Raw genomic sequence first — 17,957 nt, 5'->3', positions numbered from 1 at the left:
CAGACAATATGCAAACTGCCCTGATGTTATACCTCAGAATTCACAATGATGCTGAAAGGCTTAAGTTTTCATACTCCAGGCAAAGTTCATTCATTACAAAGAAGTGGTTTTTACTTTATGATGAGTATTTTGTAAAACAGGTTCACTGTCATCTCTCCTAAAGCACCATTCCGTCTGGGTCAATAAATAGAAATAAGAAGAATCACTAATTTCTTCAGTTTCCTTAACAGATGATTGATTCTCTACCTTTGCAGTTCTTCACGTTTCCACAGCCACAATACATCCTCTGTGATAAGACTTATTACAATGTACTGTAATTTTTTGCCCTCCTTAAAGGCACAGACTATATTTTCTTCATCTTGAAGTCACCACCGTCTAACAAAATGGTTGGTACAAAATAGATATGCCATATGCTAACAGATATTTAGTTTATGAACTAAATAGGTCTGTAAGAAATTAAAAAGTATAGTAGGGGGGCCGGCCCCATGGCTGAGTGGCTAAGTTCTCGTGCTCCGCTGCAGGCAGCCCAGTGTTTTGTTGGTTCGAATCCTGGGTGCGGACATGGTACTGCTCATCGAGCCACGCTGAGGCGGCGTCCCACATGCCATAGCTAGAGGGACCCGCAACTAAGAATATACAACGATGTACTGGGGAGCTTTGGGGAGAAAAAGGAAAAAAAAAAATCTTACAAAAAAAAAAGTATAGTCCCATTTTAAGTCATCAAACCTAAAATTAAGGGCATTCCTAATTCCTAATAATTACAATCCACACTAGTATGTACCGTTTCATATTTACAAACTTTTTCTTAATAGAGGAGTAAAAGTGTAAGATATTCTATCCTTAATGTCATTTTATAAACAAGGAAACCCACATAAGACTAAACATGTGGTCTAACAGGCTCTAAAGCAAATTGGTAATGAATCTAGGAAGAAATTCAGGTTTCCCACACTTTTACTTTAGAGTTCTTAATTTTGGAACAGGCAAGTATAAACTGCTACTTCATTAGAAGAAATCTGCAAATCACAAAGATATAAGAATATAAAATACAAAAATAACTCTTAATCCTCCTAAAAGAATGACACAAGAACAGAAGTTACCAAGCCAGAGACTTCTGCATTTCCTCCTTTCTACTCCGACACGTAACAATCCTCAAAAATGGAGGCTCACACTTTCAGGTCCCTACTAAGTGAGTGTCTGTATCAGAGGTTCTCAAACCTGGTCTAAGGGCTCTGTTACACTCTTCAAAACTACTGAGAATCCTAAAGACTTTTCATTTATGTTGGTTATATTTATCAATATGTACTATATTTTTAAAGTAAAACAAAATTTTAAATATTTACTAATTCATTTAGAATAATATCATCAAAACCATTACATCAACATAAATAACATTTCAAATGAAGAATAACTACGAGTGGGGCCGGCCCTGTGGCCAAGTGGTTAAGTTCTGGCACTCCGCTTTGGCGGTCCAGGATTTCGCTGGTTCGAATCCTGGGTGCAGACATGGCACTGCTCATCAGGCCATGTTGAGGCAGCATCCCACATCCCACAACTAGAAGGACCCACAACTAAAATATACAACTATGTGCTGGGGGGCTTTGGGAGAAAAAGGAAAAAAATAAAATCTTAAAAAAAAAAAAAGAATAACTATGTGCTTTTTTTAAATTGGTGAGCAGAGTGACTGTTACATTCTTGCAAATCTCTTTTGTGTCTGGCTTAACAGAAGACGGTTGGATTCTCTTATCTGCTTCTGCATTTAAACTACTGCAATATACTGGTTTTGTTTAAGTATGTAGAGAAAATCTAGCCTCAAACAGACGTGTAGCTGAACAGGGAAGATATATTTTACTAATATTTTCAGACGGTTGTGGATATTCTTCTTTGATACCACATCAAAACTCAACAAGTGGTAGTTTCTTTAACAGTTAGCAATGTGGAATCTAAAAGTGTATCAATGAACTTTTTGTACTCTGTTAAATTAAACCCCATTGGGATAAGTGATAGCTATCCCAAGAATTCAAAGTTGGTTTAACATCTGAAAATCAATCAATGCAATTAACCATATTTATAGACTGAAAAAAAACTATATGATTATCTCAATAGTTTCAGAAAGAACATTTGACAAATGTTCCAACACTCATTCCTGACTTTAAAAAAGAAAAAACTGTCTCAGAAAACTAGGAATTCAAGAGAAATTTCTCAACCTGATAAAACGCATCTAGGAAAAACCTACACATGATAACACAATTAATGGTTTGAAGCTGCATGCTTTCCCCACAAGATAAGTAATGAGGCAAAAACGCCGGCCCCCACCACTTCCATCAGCACTGGAGTGGACGGTATAGCTATAGTACATCGGGGCAAGGAAAAGAGAGAAACAGCATCCAAATTGAAAAGGAAGAAGCATAACTGTTTTTATTAGCAGATGATCATCTATGTAGAAAATCCTAAGGAATCCACAAAATAGTTACTAGAACTAATAGTCTATTTAGTATGGTTTGCAAGATACAAGATCAATATTGAAAATACATTGTATTTCTATATATTAGTAAAGAACAACTGGAAACTGAAATTTAAAAAACCACATCATTTACATTACCATCAAAAAACAATTAGGGATTGGGGCCAGCCCTGTGGCCGAGTGATTAAGTTCCTGTGCTCTGCTTCAGTGGCCCTGGATTTCCTTGGTTGGGATCCTGGGCGTGGACATGGCACTGCTCATCGGGCCACACTGAGGCAGTGTCCCACATGCCACAACTAGAAGGACCCACAAGTAAAATATACAACTATGTACTGGGGGAATTTGGGGAGAAAAAGCAGAAGAAAAAAAAAAGATATTCAATAGTCGTTAGCTCAGGTGCCAATCTTTAAAAAAAAAATTAGGGATCAGTCTAACTAAAGATGTACAAGATGTGTACAATGGAAACTATGAAACATTGCTGAGAGAATTTAAAGAAAACCTAACTAAATGGAAAGATATATACCATATTCTTGAGTCAGAAGAATCAATATCCGGGCCTAGCCCCACAGCCGAGTGGCTGGGTTTGCATGCTCCACTTTGGTGGCTCAGGGTTTTGGCACTTTGGATCCTGGGTGTGGACCTAGCACCGCTCATCAAGCCATGCTAAGGCGGTGTCCCACACAGTAGAACTCGAAGGACCTACAACTAGAATATGCAGCTATGTACTGGAGGGCTTAAGGGAGAAGAAGAAGGGGAAAAAAAAAGATTGGCAACAGGTGTCAGCTCAGGGCCAATCAAAAAAAAAAGAATCAATATCATTACGATGTCAATTTTTTCCAAACTGATCTACAGATTCTATACAATTCCAATCAAAATCCCAGCAGGCATTTTTGTAGAAAGTGACAAGCTGATTCTACAATCCGTATGAACATGTAAAGAACCTAGGGGGATGCGTACCAATCAGTAGAGACAGAAAGCAGATCAGCAGCTGCCTGGGGACAAGTGGGAGCGAGGAATTACAAAGGGCCACAAGGAAACTTTTGGTGGTGATGGATATTATCTTGATCGTAGCAATGATTTTACACATGTCAAAACTTATCAAACTGTATACATTGAATATTGCAGCTTATGATATCAATTATACCTCATAACGTTGTTCAAAAAACCCACTGGTCTATCTTGCACTTTGAATGGATCTTTTACATGCATGATTTTGTAACTTCATGCACGTGATCATTCAGAAAGTATTAGTTCAATGAACTATGCAGACCCTCCAATGTTGACACACTTCAGTGTATAATATCAAAAAAATCACATTCACTAATATTATCAATCTCCTCAGACAAGTCTTTCATTATTGGGAAGCAAGCTCATGGTAATGGATACAAGTTTTCCAAAATTCTAATTATTGCTGGAAAGCTTGACTTTTATCATTGTCAACACATACTGTTAGTTGTTTTCCTTGCAGTGACAGGCTTGTTTCATTAATTTTTAAGAAAAGGTCACCAAATACTCAAGTCTGAATAATTACAGTTTGTCTGTCAGTCATCCTTTCAAGTAAAAACGGTGTTCTCTGAAAAAAAGTAGCTGGTTCAGTTGCAACTCAGTCACTAAAAGGCTTTTCTAGAGTCTACCACACTTTAGAATGCAAGTGCTTTATGCATACCTCCCATTTCATCACTCAGAATCTAAAACAATTTGTACTCAAGGGAGGAGAGTTATTACAAGTAAAAATTTTTTTTTGTTCCAAAAAAAGGTTGAAGATGCTGGTTAACGCCATAACTGCTCCCGGATAGTTAGTTTGGCCAGGTTCCTCAAAGCAAAGAGGGCCCTATTGAGAGGGCCCGGCAGCCTTCAGGCACGGCCCACAGAATACATGAGACCAAGAGAGAGAGATTTTCGCTTGTCTAGCAGAGTTTCTTTCTTTTTTCTCGGGAGCCATCGGTCACTCCCGCTGGCATAGTTATTTGTTGGGGAGGCCGGATTGGAGAGGCAGAGCTCAGGAGCATGTTTCAGAGTACAGCATGTGAACGTGAACCACGTGGGGAGCTCAGCCTGCGGACACAAACCACAGATTTCTTCCTTGAGAGATGGAAACGCATGTCTGTTAAAGTCTGAACTTGTTGATGAAATCACTCTAACACCTGATTATTAGAGGATAGCTGTGCTGTTTTATTGATGATCTTTTATGATTAGAATGATAAACTGATTTATGTATTGCACTAAAGCAAATAAGTGAAAAAAGTTTATATTTTCTTTTGATCTTATAGGATGTAGATGATTTCTTTGAGCATGAACGAACATTCCTTTTAGAATATCATATCCGAGTTAAGGATGCATCTGCTAAATCCGATAGGATGACAAGATCCCACAAAAGTAAGGTTTTTTTCTCCATGGCTAAAGCTTACACTTTTTAATGGCATAATTATAGAGTCGTGTTACTTACAGTTTGTTAAAGTCCTGATAAAGAGCGGCGGTTCTCAAACTGTGGTCCATGATTACATTGTAGTTATCAGACAGGCCAGACGACCCCCTGGAGAAAACCCCCTTCACAGGGGAACCAGGTGGCCAGACCCTCTCGCAGGCCCTCCTGCAAATAACCAGGAAGTGATTCTGCTAGGCAAGGCTTAATAGGAGCGATTTTCGAGGCATTTCCTCCTAGAGTTAATTGGTCAAAAGTTGAATTATGCACTCAGAAGGAAGGGGACCATCCAAAAGCCTTTGCTGAACGTTTTATACAGGTTTTCAAAGGCACGCTGCATTAAACCTGGAAACCCCAGAACATAGGAATCGCCTAATTTCTGCTTTAGATGGAAATTTTCTTCCTGATATAAAAAAACATTCAAAATAGTATGGTTGGTTCGTTGGGGCAACCATTAAGTGTAATAATCGAGGCTGCTACACAGTTCTTTGAAAATAGTCTCCAGGAAAGCAAAAGAAAAAGAGAATTAAAGACAACTCTTCTGGCTTTACAAGTTGATTCTTTTGAGAAGCAAAAAGGCAACTCTGAAAGCAAACTAAAGCCCACTTGGAGGCCTCCCTATTGGCCCCCAGACAATTGCAGGTATTGCAAGGAACCAGAGCATTGGAAAAGAGAATGTCCCGCTCTTAAGAGAAGGGAAAATTTTAAAAATGTCCCCGCGTGGCTCCAGCACCCCCAGAAGGCCCGTTTGTCTCCTCCTGAGGGGCATTTCTCCCCTAAATGATGGGGTCACCTGTTCCTCAGTCGCACCCTTGAGCCTACCATTAAACTTAAAATAGAGGATTGGGAGCTGAATTTTTTAGTTATGCTGGTGGGACTTTCCCTACTACCCACTTGGAGGATTTATCTCTACCTGTCACCTCTGATTCTCTTCAAGCTGTTGGAGTCTCTGGGCAGCCTATTTCACTGCCCGTGTCTCAGCCCACTCCCGTATCTTGAGGCCCCCTTAACACTCATCATGCCTTTCTGGTCTCTGACTGTTCACCAGCAAACCTCTTTGGCAGAAACTTGTTATGTAAATTTAATGCCACTATAAATTGTAATGAAAAAGATATTTTTATCTCCTTATCCTCTGACCAAACCCCTGACCAAAGTCTTCTACTTTCCCTTGCTAGAAACTCATCCTGATTTAAATTCTTCTGAAGAGGATGAGTCTCTAAAAGATGTCCCAATTAGTCTCTTGACTACACCCGCAAATGAGGTAGGATTGTTGCTCAGTGCAGAACTCGTGCACATTACTTGGAAAAAGAATAAACCGTTTCCATCAGTAGCCCAATACCCGCTCTCTAGAGATGCAGAGTGAGGAATTGAACCCATAATTGACTCCTTTTTGCAACAGGGCTAGTTTTTACTTCCTCACCCTGTAACACTCCAATCTTGCCAGTAAAACAAGAAGGCAAATTTGACTCAGATGGGGACCAAATCTATAGATTTATATAAGACCTCAGAGCCGTAAACTCTTGTATTTCCTCGGCATCCTGTCGTCCCTAATCCAGCTGTCATCCTGACCTCAACCCCGGCTGAAGCAGCTTGGTTTACAGTAGTTGACCTCTGTTCAACTTCCTTTTCAATCCTGTTGCGCCCTGACTTACAATTCCTTTTTGCATTTACATTTAAAGGGAGACAATTAACGTGGACTCGCATACCTCGGGGATATTGTGAGCCCCCCTCAATATTTCCCCAAGTCCTTAAAGCTGACTTGGATTCTGTAGCCTTTACTCAAGGCTCCACTCTTGTTCAATATGTGGGTGACCTTCTACTCTGTAATCAAACTGAGCAGGGAGCCCTTAGAGACCCCTCATTCTCCCGAAGGCACGAGCTGAACGAGGTCATAAAACCTCCAGATCCAAACTTCAGTGGGTGCAAACTACTGTTACCTACTTAGGGCATGAGATATCTCAAGGCATTCAAAACTCACCCCAGAATGCCTGGAGTCAAGTTTGTCCATCCCTCTCCCCAAAACAAAAAAACGGTTACATAAATTTCTAGGAGCAGCTGGTTACTGCTGCCCGTGGATTCCTAATTCTGCAGCCCTTGCTAAACACTATATGCTCTTCTCCAAGATATCCTTCCAGAGCCTATTTCCTGGCCTTCAGAGGCATTAACCTCCTTTGAAGCCTTAAAATTAGCTTTTTCCATGCCTCTGCCTCTTGGTTTACCAAATTTTGACAAACCTTTTCATCTGTACTCTCATGAAAGTAACGGAATTGCTGCAGGCGTTCTAGCACAGTCTTTTGCCTCTCAAATAAGTCCTACAGCATATTTCTCACGCAAACTAGACTCTGTGGGATCAGATATGCCCTCATGCTTACCTGCGGCAGCCGCAGCTGCCACCTTGATCGACAAAGCCAGTGCTCTAACATGAGGCTCTCCCGTTCACGTGTATGTTCCCTTTGCCGTGTCCGCTATTTTGCAAGTACATAGGACACAACGCCTGTCTATTCGGCGACAGGGATATGAGCAGGCTCTTTTAACCAACCCTTCCATCAACTTACGTTGTTGTAACACTTCAAATCCAGCGACTTTACTGCCCCTCCCTGATGATGGAGAACCCCACTCCATCCCACATGATTGCCTCGCAACTATAGAAATGGTGTCAAAGCCAGGAGAGGATCTTTCAGACATCCCTTTAGACAATTCAGACTTACTTCTGTTTTGTGATGACCTATAATGAAGTTTCTGGGGAAACATAATAACTGGTTATGCCATAGCTTCTCCACATGAAAGGCTTGAAGCTTATTCTCTGCCCACTGTAAAATCAGCCCGAGCTGAGGAACTCATAGCTCTTACTAGAGCTTCCATATCAGTAAAAGGAAAAACTGCCGCTATTTACACAGACTCCAGATACGCTTTCAGAGTGCGCCACGCTGTTGGCACAATTTGGAAAGCCCGTGAATGCTTAACTTCTGCAGGAACTCCTATTGCTAATGGATGCTTAACTGCAGCCTTACTACAAGCTATTCACCTCCCTTCTACAACTGCCATTGTTCACTGTTCAGCCCATACGAAGGAGAGTGACGTCATATCTTTAGGAAGTGCCAGGGCTCACGGAGCTGCTAAACAGGCAGCTCACAACGGACCCCCCTCATCCTTTTTCCATCCCATTTTTAAACCTGCCTTTATCCCTGACTCATACTATTAACTACCAGGCAAATGCCCCACAGTCTGAGAGACAGTTGGATACAAAAGGGTGCCAAACAATTATCAGACGGATTATACATTTCCTTAGCTCCTTTTCTTGTGATTTTTTTGGCTTGCGCTCATCACTTATCTCCCACCAAACGGAACATAGGTGCAAATGGGGGATAGTTAAGGAACTAAAAGACAATTGGTTTGCCCCTGGCATCCATAAAATTTCTGACCAAATTATTTCCCAGTGCACTACTTGCAAATCTTACCAAGTTTCTGGGAGAAACCAGCAAAGGCCAGGAAGTCCTCCCAGGCCCACGCTGCCCTTTGCGAGGCTCCAAATGGACCTCATAGACTTGCCCCCAGCTTTAGGCTACTCTCACCAGTTATTGTCTGCATGTTTAGTGGACGGACTGAATGCTATCTGACTAGACATGCAGATGCCACACAAGTGGAAAAGAAATTAATAACTGAAGTTCTTCCTCATTTGGGTGTTCCTTTATGGATCGAAGCAGAGCAAGGAGCTCATTTTACAGCAGAGATGAACCACTTGCTTGCAAAAACTCTGGGGTACTGATTAAAATTTCATGCCCCATATCACCAGAGCATCATCAGAGCAAGTGGAATATAAAAATCTAGACATAGAAAGGACTTTAGGAAAGGTCTGTCAAGAAACTGGACTTAAATGGCCAGAAGCTCTGCCCTTGGCCCTTAGAAAGATTTAAAACACTTCAAATAGGAGACATGGATTGACTCCTTTTGACATTGTTTTTGTATTCCCGATGCCTACCGGCATCTCTAAATCTTCCATTCCTGGATTAAGTGAATATTATGGGAATTGAAGTGAACAATTTAATGCTACGACTAGCTATCTAGCTATATACAAAAATTGACTAGTAGTCTTTTTTTTTTTTTTTTAAGGAAGATTAGCCCTGAGCTACCTGCTGCCAATCCTCCTCTTTTCACTGAGGAAGACTGGCCCTGAGCTAACATCCGTGCCCATCTTCCTCTACTTTCTATGTGGGATGCCTACCACAGCATGGCTTGCCAAGCAGTGCCGTGTCCACTCCCAGGATCTGAACCGGCGAATCCTGGGCCACCAAAGTGGGACGTGCGCACTTAACCACTGTGCCACTGGGCCAGCCCCTTGACTAGTATTCTTGAAGCAGATTGTCAACAGGTAAAAGAGCCATGGCCTGCACCTTCTGACAAGCCTTACCATCCCTTTTGACCAGGAGATTTTGGGTGCACATCAAGGTCTTTAGAAGAGAAAACTCTGTCACCTCGCTGGGAAGGAACTTATGAAGTCCTGCTGACCATCTTCACTGCCATCAAAGCAAAGGAAAAATCTTCCTGGATCCGTGCAAGCCACACCAAAATAGACCTAGAACATCGCTCTCAAGACAACTGGGAGACAGTGCCCACAGGCGACCTTAGACTAAGGATTTTCAGGGCCAATATCCAGGCCCCAGAAGCAGTTGGCCTCACGAAGTAGACAGCTTTTCCCAAGACCACGGATCAAGAAAGCTTGCTTTCACCTATTTTCCCCGCCTTGCTTTTAACAATCCCCCCCCCCCACACACAACTATTAGCAAATATATATATTCCTTTAAATCCTTTATTAGAAAGCTGACTGGAGAGAGCTGGTCTCTATCCATCCTACCTCTCCTCTCTAAGTCTCCGCTATGGGCTCTTTTCCAACCTGTGTCTTGCTTTTACTAACCCTCTCTTTTTCAATGGGTCGAGCACAGACCAAACACCCCCTTATGCCAGTTTATCAAGCCTTGGCCACGCTAACTAATCAATCTGACTGCTGGTTATGTCAACAGCTAGATAGTGCAAAAGAACGTGAACTAGTCTTTCTTCCTGCTGAAGTGAACACCTGGTGGACTAAGTATGGAAGATGGATGTGCAGGGTATGGTGTCCACAACAAGGAAACTTCGCTCGGCCTCTTCTCCTGGTGAGTCACTTGGGCCCCAGAAAGCCTCTGTAGAAGCCCAGGGACTGTCCCTTGCCCAGGTAAAGACAACAGGTGAAAGGTTTTCCCTCTGCATTGAAAGTAAACATGACCCCAGACCTTTCCTGGGTGACATACCAGGATAATATCGTAATCAAACTCTCTGGTTTGGTTCCACAGGTGGCATCGTCACACCTCTCAAGGGAGTTACAAGTGGCTCTAACACTACTCCCTTTGGCACAAACATCTGCCAAATCACCAAATGCTCTGGATGGCTTACGAGCCACCCATGTACAACTTGGGGTATTGCAGCTGCCTGCATGGGTAAGCTGCCCAGTGCTACAAACTATATATGGGTGGATCAAAAATCTGGACTCACTCGGTCAGGTGACAGGACCAGGCTTTATAGCTGCCGAAACCAGACCGCAGGCCTCTTGTACCAGCTATTTCGCAATCTGTGCTGTTCTCACAGATTGACAGGAGCGCATGGAAAATGGAGATGTTTAGGCACTAACAGTGCCAGTGGCATAGGGCATGGGATACTCCAGACCGGGGGAACCACAGATCCAGTTCTAACCTTGTCTGTAAACCACACTGGTCTTTCTATTTTATGTGGCAACAAAGTATACAAAGGATTCCCACCTAATTGGTCAGGATGCTGTGGACTCGGATACCTGGCCCCTTGTGTCACCAAATACTCTACCCTAAATGCCAGCCAGATTGCAAACTTGTTCATAAGATTGTGCCACATAAACGTGCAGGCCGAGAAATCACGGAGAATCTGCTTGTGTATCACAAATGCAAGTTCTTTTCAGCATTGAGAGTCTTATTCCCCAGCTTTGGAGATTATGAGTTGGAAAAGGCGATCTTAAATCTCTCCATGGTGATGCTACAAGAGTTCAACACCACCATGCAGACTTTGAAAATACTCCGGTCAGAGATTGACAGCATAGCCTCTGTGGTACTCCAAAATCGACGTGCTGTGGATGCGTTGACTGCCCAGCAAGGAGGAGCTTGTGCCATTGTTGGCGTAAAAGGTTGCTTTTATGTGAATCAAACAGGGCAGGTAGACTCTAACTTACATCTATTAGAAGAGACTATTGACATTTTCAATCAGATAAATGAAGCTCACACATTTTATAGGACTGACATTTCCAGGATTGGGGAACTGGTTTAATGGAGTGTGGGGAAATGTGCTACGGTTTGTTCTTTTCTGCTTGTTTATCCTCATTCTAATCTACTTTCTTTCGTCTCTTTGCAGATTTCTTACTACTTGTTTACTAACTCGATTTCTCTCTCCACAGTCACCAGCTCAGCTTTTAATATGTAAAACTTCCGGGGAAGTTTCAGAGGAGGGAACTGATGGGGTTCAGGGCAGGCCGCCCCAAGATGCACCACTCTCTTATCTCGAGGTGAAGACAATAAAGACTCAGGAAGAATATTTGACCTTCCCCCAAACTGCCTAAAAGAATTTAACACAGAAGGCCTGTTCCTGGAAGGAGCTCATACCTTATGATAGCTGTTGTATAATGTAAAATAGGTGTGCTAGAAAGACACCAACAAACTCATTTTTTGGCCCAGCAAAACCTGTTTAACAAACATTTGCATTTCCCCCTCCATGTAAATTGTCTTCCTCCCCTCTGAAATTCCAGACCACTGCCCCTAGCATCCTCCTTGTCTTTAACTGAAGATATTAAAAGGGGCAGCCTCGGCCAGATGGCTGAGTGGCTCAGTTTTTCCTGAGTTTCTCCCATGTACACATGCTATTAAACTTTGATTTTCTCCTGCTAACCTGCCTTTTAAATTATTCGACCAGCCATAAGAACCTTAAGGGGAAGGGGGGGAGGTTCTCCCCCCCGCTTCCCCTACAAACCTTAGGCCTTCATTGGACACAGCCCCTGCCAGGATGCAGACGTGTGGAATCCTTGACACTCCAGCTTTTTGGTGCTTTGGGGAAATGGGGGTTGGGGGTGGAGGGGTGTGGCAGGGTGTGTGTGTGGGGGGGGTGGGGGTAGGGGAGGGACCAGTGGATTTTGGTGACCAGCACATGTGAATGTGAGCCCCGCGCCCGACTCTTTCCGTCTGGGGTGTCACAGAAAGTACTGGGGGGGGGGGGGGGTGTGTGTGTTGGGGGGGGGGGCGGGTGTGCCTTCCGAGGCACTGCCCCTCATCCTAGAAGGTGCAGAGGTGCCTGCCGCCCAGTCAGGGAGTGGGGACACTCTCAGTCGAGGGGAGGCCACCTCACTGTGGCTTGCCGGGCCTCGGTGGGACTTTCGCTGGGTGGCTGAGCGGTCTTGAGTGGTGGGCACACACCAGCTGGCATCTGAAACGTTTGTAAAATGCACGGAGCCAAGGCGAGGAGGCCAACGCGGACATCAGCGTTCTCTGCCCCTCCCTCCCCCTTGGCTCCAGCGCCTCTCCAGGAGGTCCACAGAACCGGGCCCTGTTTCCGGAAGCAGCCGCCTCTGCCCCAGGAATCCAGGTCGCTGGGCAGAGGACGGGAGCCAAGGCCTCAAAGGCTGGGGATCTCTCGGCCTTGTCACCCCCTGGACGTGGTCTCCCCGCCTAGCCGGGCATCCCTTCTCCGTGCCCTGTCAGTGAGCCTCACGGCACCGGAAAGTGAGCCTAGGTCACTGCGCAGGAGCGGGGAGGGGCCCAGCGAGGCGGGGCGGGGAAGAGACAAGCTGAGCCTGGAACGTGGGAGCTGGGGCAGAAAGTAAAAGAAATGCGCGGGGACCGAGGCGGACATGTCAAGCGCACTAGAGTCAGTTTGAAAGGGTTCCGACTGGCCAAATCGAGATAATGATAACAATGGATTATAATCCACCGAAGCAAATGACACACCAGGGCCTGAAAGCAATGACACACCGGCATCAACAAACACCAAGCGCCAAGCACCAGATCTTGGTCTCTAAATACCGTTCTCCATTGAAAGGAACCAGGGCTCCTTTTGGGTCGAGCCGCTTCTTTGGGTCTTCATTTTGCCAAGGGGCTCCCATGGACATGTGAAAATCTACGCTTTTCTCCTATTATTCTGTTTTATGTCCATTTGATTCTCAGGTCCTGCCGGAGACCCTAAGAGGGTCAAAGTAAAGTTTTGCCTCCCGCAGCTTGAACCAGGGTGAAGCACTGGATGAAGAGAGGGGCAGGCGGGGGAGAAACAGAAGGTGCTTCCCCTTGACTGGCCTTTTTCCGATGTCTGTGAAGTGATCACATTCTCCTAAAGCGCAAAGGGGCGGAAGGAGGCTGGGTTGGAGGCTCACAGCGTGGACTAGGAGATCCTGTCTCCCTGGGCTCGGGGCCTGGTTTTTTTTTTTTTTTTTTTTTTATAGCTTTCATCCCGGGGCTCAAGCAGACGGTATTCCTAGACATTGCTGACGAAGATGAACAGGCAGTGTTCCCAACCCTGTGATTTCCCTGTAGGAAGGACACAGTATTATTAATCTTACCTGGACTCAGGGCTAGAACCTGGGAGCCTGCTGGGAAACTTTTATTTTTACTTCTTTTGAAGCCTGAGATGAACCACTTAACTCAAATAGTATGTTAAAAACCTATTGGGGGCCAGACTGGTGGCATAGCAGTTAAGTTCCAGCACTCCAGTTCAGTGGCCCCGGGTTCACTGAGTTGGATCCCAGCATGGACCTATGTATTGCTTAACAAGCCATGCTGTGGCAGGCGTCCCACATACAAAATAGAGAAAGATGGGCACAGCTGCTAGCTCAGGGCTAATCTTCCACACACACACACACACACACACACACACACACACAAAAGAACCCCTCCCCCCACAGACTGCAAATCCAAAACTCAAAACCCTACTGGGGCTGCCCTGTGGCGTAGTGTTCTCTGTTTCAGCGGCCCTGGGTTCGAAGGTTTGGATCTGGGTGCTGACCTGGAATCGCTGTGTCAAATCATGCTGTTGTGCCATGCCACGTAAAATAGAGGAAGATTGGCACAGATGTTAGCTCAGTAACAATCTTCCTCACAAACCTATTATAGCCATGCACTATTCTACCCAACTATGGATGGAACCATCACCAAAATAGCCAAGAATCCCTGACCTCGTGGAAATTACTTACATTCCAGTGGGTAAGGTTACTAAAATATATAGTATGTTAGGTCAGTGCTTCTCAAACTTTAACGTGTATGGAATGAACGGAGAATCTTGTTAAAATGTTGGCTCTGATCCAGTCGATGCTGTAAAGGGGAGTTCTGAGATTCTGCAGTCCCAACACGCTCGCACGTGCCAGCTGATGCTGAAGTTGCGCTTCGAAAAGCACGCTAACAAGGTGATGAAAGCGCTGGAAAAAACTCAGGGAAAAACACAGGTAGGACTAGCGCTGAGAAGGGCGTGTTGGGGATGGTGTTCGAAACACAAACACAGGCCGGGGTTCTCACAGTTGCCTCGTCTCACAATGAAAAGATAAAACGCCTCTTTGAAACCGTCCCTAGTGAGAACACACAAAAAGCTCTTAAAAAAGAAAACAAATGCGACTGAAACACTCTGAACACAAAAACAATAACAGCAAAAAAACCGAAGTTAAGACTTAACATCTGAACGTTGATAGAAACACACAGCGCTTTTTACAACCACAAGTAAGCCGATGTCTAATATTCTTAAACCAAAATTGCCAGGGGAGAGCGCGAACGCAGTCCCCCACTACCACAAATTATGCAGTCGAGTTTCCCACATTTGGGGAAATCGCAGGGGTCAGCACATCCGGAGTGCAATGGATAAGCCTCGCCCTGGGAAAACCACCTTCGTGATCATGGTATCTCCCCTGCCAGGTAAGTATGAGTTGCTCGGCCCGCCCCGACACGCACCCCTGCGCCGGTCCCGCTCCTTACGCACGGTCACTTCCCCCGCCCCGCCCCGCCACGCCGCCTCCCGCCCCCGCCCGCTGGAGGCCCCGCGGCCCCGCCTCGCCCATCCCCACGACCACCCCTACAGCGTCTGGATCTCCGCACGCGGGGCGGGACCGGCAGCCTCTGCGCGCGCGCTCATCTGCATGCGCCACGCCCTTGTCGTGACGTCACCGGCGGCCTGTCTCCCGCTCGGGGACACGGGACCGACGCGCCCCCACGGGAGACCCGACGAGTCCGGGACTCGGATGGGACGCCCGGGAAGACGGGGTCTCGCGGCGCCGGCGCCCAGCAGCTCGGGGTCCTCCGAGGGTGGCTTGGGTCTCGCCTTCCATTCACCGAAAAGAAAGTTTCAGCCCATTTTGTTTTCGCCAGCCAGACCGAATTTTCTCGCTTTACGCGATTACTAGAGAGAGGGGACCCCCCCCCCCCACCCCGCAATGGAACATTTAAGTACTGAGATTTCCCCAGCCAATTTAACAGGGATCGTTTTTCCGTGGCGTCGTCCTGAGTGAGCCAGTCATAAACTGCATCACGTGAACTGCTGCAACATAGACAACAGCTAAACTCTCAGCTAAACCTCAGGGGAAATAAAAGGCAAGACTCTAACCTTGAAGAAAGAAAACCAGGACAAAGTACCAGCTTCACCCACTGTGCAGATTGTTCAGTGGTCGAGTTAAGTATATAATACTGGTAAACAGAAAGTATTTTAAGAAACTTAAAAAATTGGTAAATATACTATGTTTTACAGTCAATTCACGATTTCTGAAATATTCCACTTACTCTGTTCAACTTTCATTTTGTTTTTAGACAGTGAGGAAAACATTTTTTTACGTAGTAAATTGAGAACTTTTATATCTCTGCTACTCTGCCCATTGAGAGGTGGCATCTGTCGCTTTGCCTGGAATCTGGACTTAGTGACCAGCTTGACCAATAGAATGTGACAGAAGAGATGTTCTGGGAATTCTGAGGTTAGGTCAGAAGAAGCCGTGCAGCTTCCATCTGGGTCTTTGGGGTCCCTGTCTGGGAGACTTGAGCTGCCATGTAAGAAGGCTGGCTACTTTGGGGCTGCCATGTTGTAAAGAAGCCCCAGGCTTTGAGGAGGAAGATGTGCGGAAAGAGAATGCTCAGCCAGTCCCCAGCTGGTGCAGTCCTAAACTGAGACCCCAGAGTAATCCCTGCCAAAGCTGCAGATCTGTGATGAAAGTAGACGATTATTTTTGTTTCAAAGCTCTTAAATTTGGGGGTGGTGTTTTTGTGCAGCAGTAGAGAAATGGAACAGGAGACGAAGTAAGCAAACAATATGAAGTACAAGGGGGAAAAAGTGGATTAAGGGACAGAGAAGATGGGATGGAGAGAAGGGTTTGGGGTTGAGGGCTTAAAGTTTTCAACAAGGGGGTCAGGGAAAGCTCTCTGCTTCTCTCTGTTACACACTCCTGCTTTTTTTGGCTTGCTCATCATCATATATAACCCCCAAACAGCCACCCCCAAATGGCAGTCTCAGCCCCTTGAGTTTATTTGTCCTGTTACAAGTCCTAGGAACCATAGGCAACTCTTTAGAATCTCTAACTCTGTTTTTTTTAAGACTTTATTTTTTTCCCTTTTTCTCCCCAAAGCTCCCCGGTATATAGTTGCACATTCTTAATTGTGGGTCCTTCCAGTTGTGGCATGTGGGACGCTGCCTCAGTGTGGCTCGATGAGCAGTGCCATGTCTGCGCCCAGGATTTGAACCGATGAAACACTGGGCCGCCTGCAGCAGAGTGCACAAACTTAACCACTCAGCCATGGGGCTGGCCCCCTAAAATCTCTAGCTCTTAATTTTAAGTTTATGGAAGTGAGTAAGTAGGTAAGTAATGGCCTAACTTTCATGGAGCAGAATGAATATAGACATAAGGGCATATCCCTGAGGAGGGCCATGATTCCCAGGAGAGGAAAAATGGGTTCCCCAACAGGTATCCCTTCACATCACTGTGACTCATGGGAGAGCACTGTACCTCTCAAAAGAGTTGGGTGGAATGATAGTTGAAAACCAGAAAAACACGTGGCATGTGTGAATAGGACATTATCCTACAACAGTTCAAAGCAGAGAAAGATCCCATGTAGAGGGAGAATCTGAAAAGGCATCATAGAAAAGGTACAGTGTGACTTCCCATAACTATGGCATCTCACGGCTAAAAGGTATCCTAAAGGGTCATTCTGTCTGTTTACTGACCCATGCATTGCTTGCAGAAGGATCGTGAAGCAGAGTTTGGCTGGTGGAATTAAAAGTAGTAGAGGGTGTGGGGGCCGGCCTGTGGTGGAGTGGTTAGGTTCCTGAGCTCTGCTTTGGCTCTGTTTCGCCAGTTCGAATCCTGGGCGCAGATGTGGCACCACTCATCAACCCATGCTGAGGCGGCATCCCACATGACACAATTAGAAGGACCAACAACTGAAAATGCGCAACTATGTACCGGGGTGGGGGGGCTTTGGGAGAAAAAGGAAAAATAAAATCTTAAAAAAAAAAAAAAGTAGGAGAGCGTGCTTAGGGAATAGCATAAGCAAAGGTCTTGTCGTGGAAGGCATAACACAAATTCTTGAATCAGCAAACTGTGCTGGATATGTGTAGGGAAAATCAGTCTGGCGTGATGGATTGAACCACATTGTGGAGGGTCAAGAATGTTGCAAGATAAGGTGAACAGATCAGCCAACAAAGGTGAAATATTTGGACATTTTAGGAGGGAAATCATCCAGAGCCAAGCTGTGCTGGAAGAGGGTCACTCTGCTAGTAGACAGTAGCATGGATTGGAGAGGGAACAAAAGCAAAACAAGGCTGCTAATTAGGAGCCTGTATCAATAGTCAAAGTGAGCGGTGGGGGTATGGAAAGTGGATGAGAGAGATATTGCTAAGAGATCTACAAGACTTGGGAATTGAGGGCTCGTGGAGGGACAGAGAAGGAGTCAACCTAGATTCCAAGACTTTCAGCCTAGAGCAGTTGTAAGGTTGGAGGAAGTGACATAAGCAGAAATCAAGAGTCGAAGGTAGTTATTGGCTCAGCTACAGGAACGAGGTGGAAGATGCTGAGTT

The 17,957-nt window shown here is 45.2% G+C and overlaps 1 non-coding gene across 1 annotated transcript; it reads right to left on the bottom strand.

Moving 5' to 3' along the window:
* Positions 1-14,662: 14,662 nt before the first annotated feature.
* On the bottom strand, positions 14,663-14,826 carry LOC139078579 (U1 spliceosomal RNA). Its single transcript, XR_011531595.1, has one exon. It is a non-coding gene; the product is annotated as a U1 spliceosomal RNA (small nuclear RNA).
* Positions 14,827-17,957: the final 3,131 nt, after the last annotated feature.

Source organism: Equus przewalskii, chromosome 1, assembly GCF_037783145.1.
Source record: "Equus przewalskii isolate Varuska chromosome 1, EquPr2, whole genome shotgun sequence".
In the NCBI taxonomy this organism is placed as follows: domain Eukaryota; kingdom Metazoa; phylum Chordata; class Mammalia; order Perissodactyla; family Equidae; genus Equus; species Equus przewalskii.
Note: the sequence above shows the minus strand (reverse complement) of the source record. Positions and strands in the feature narration are given on the sequence as shown.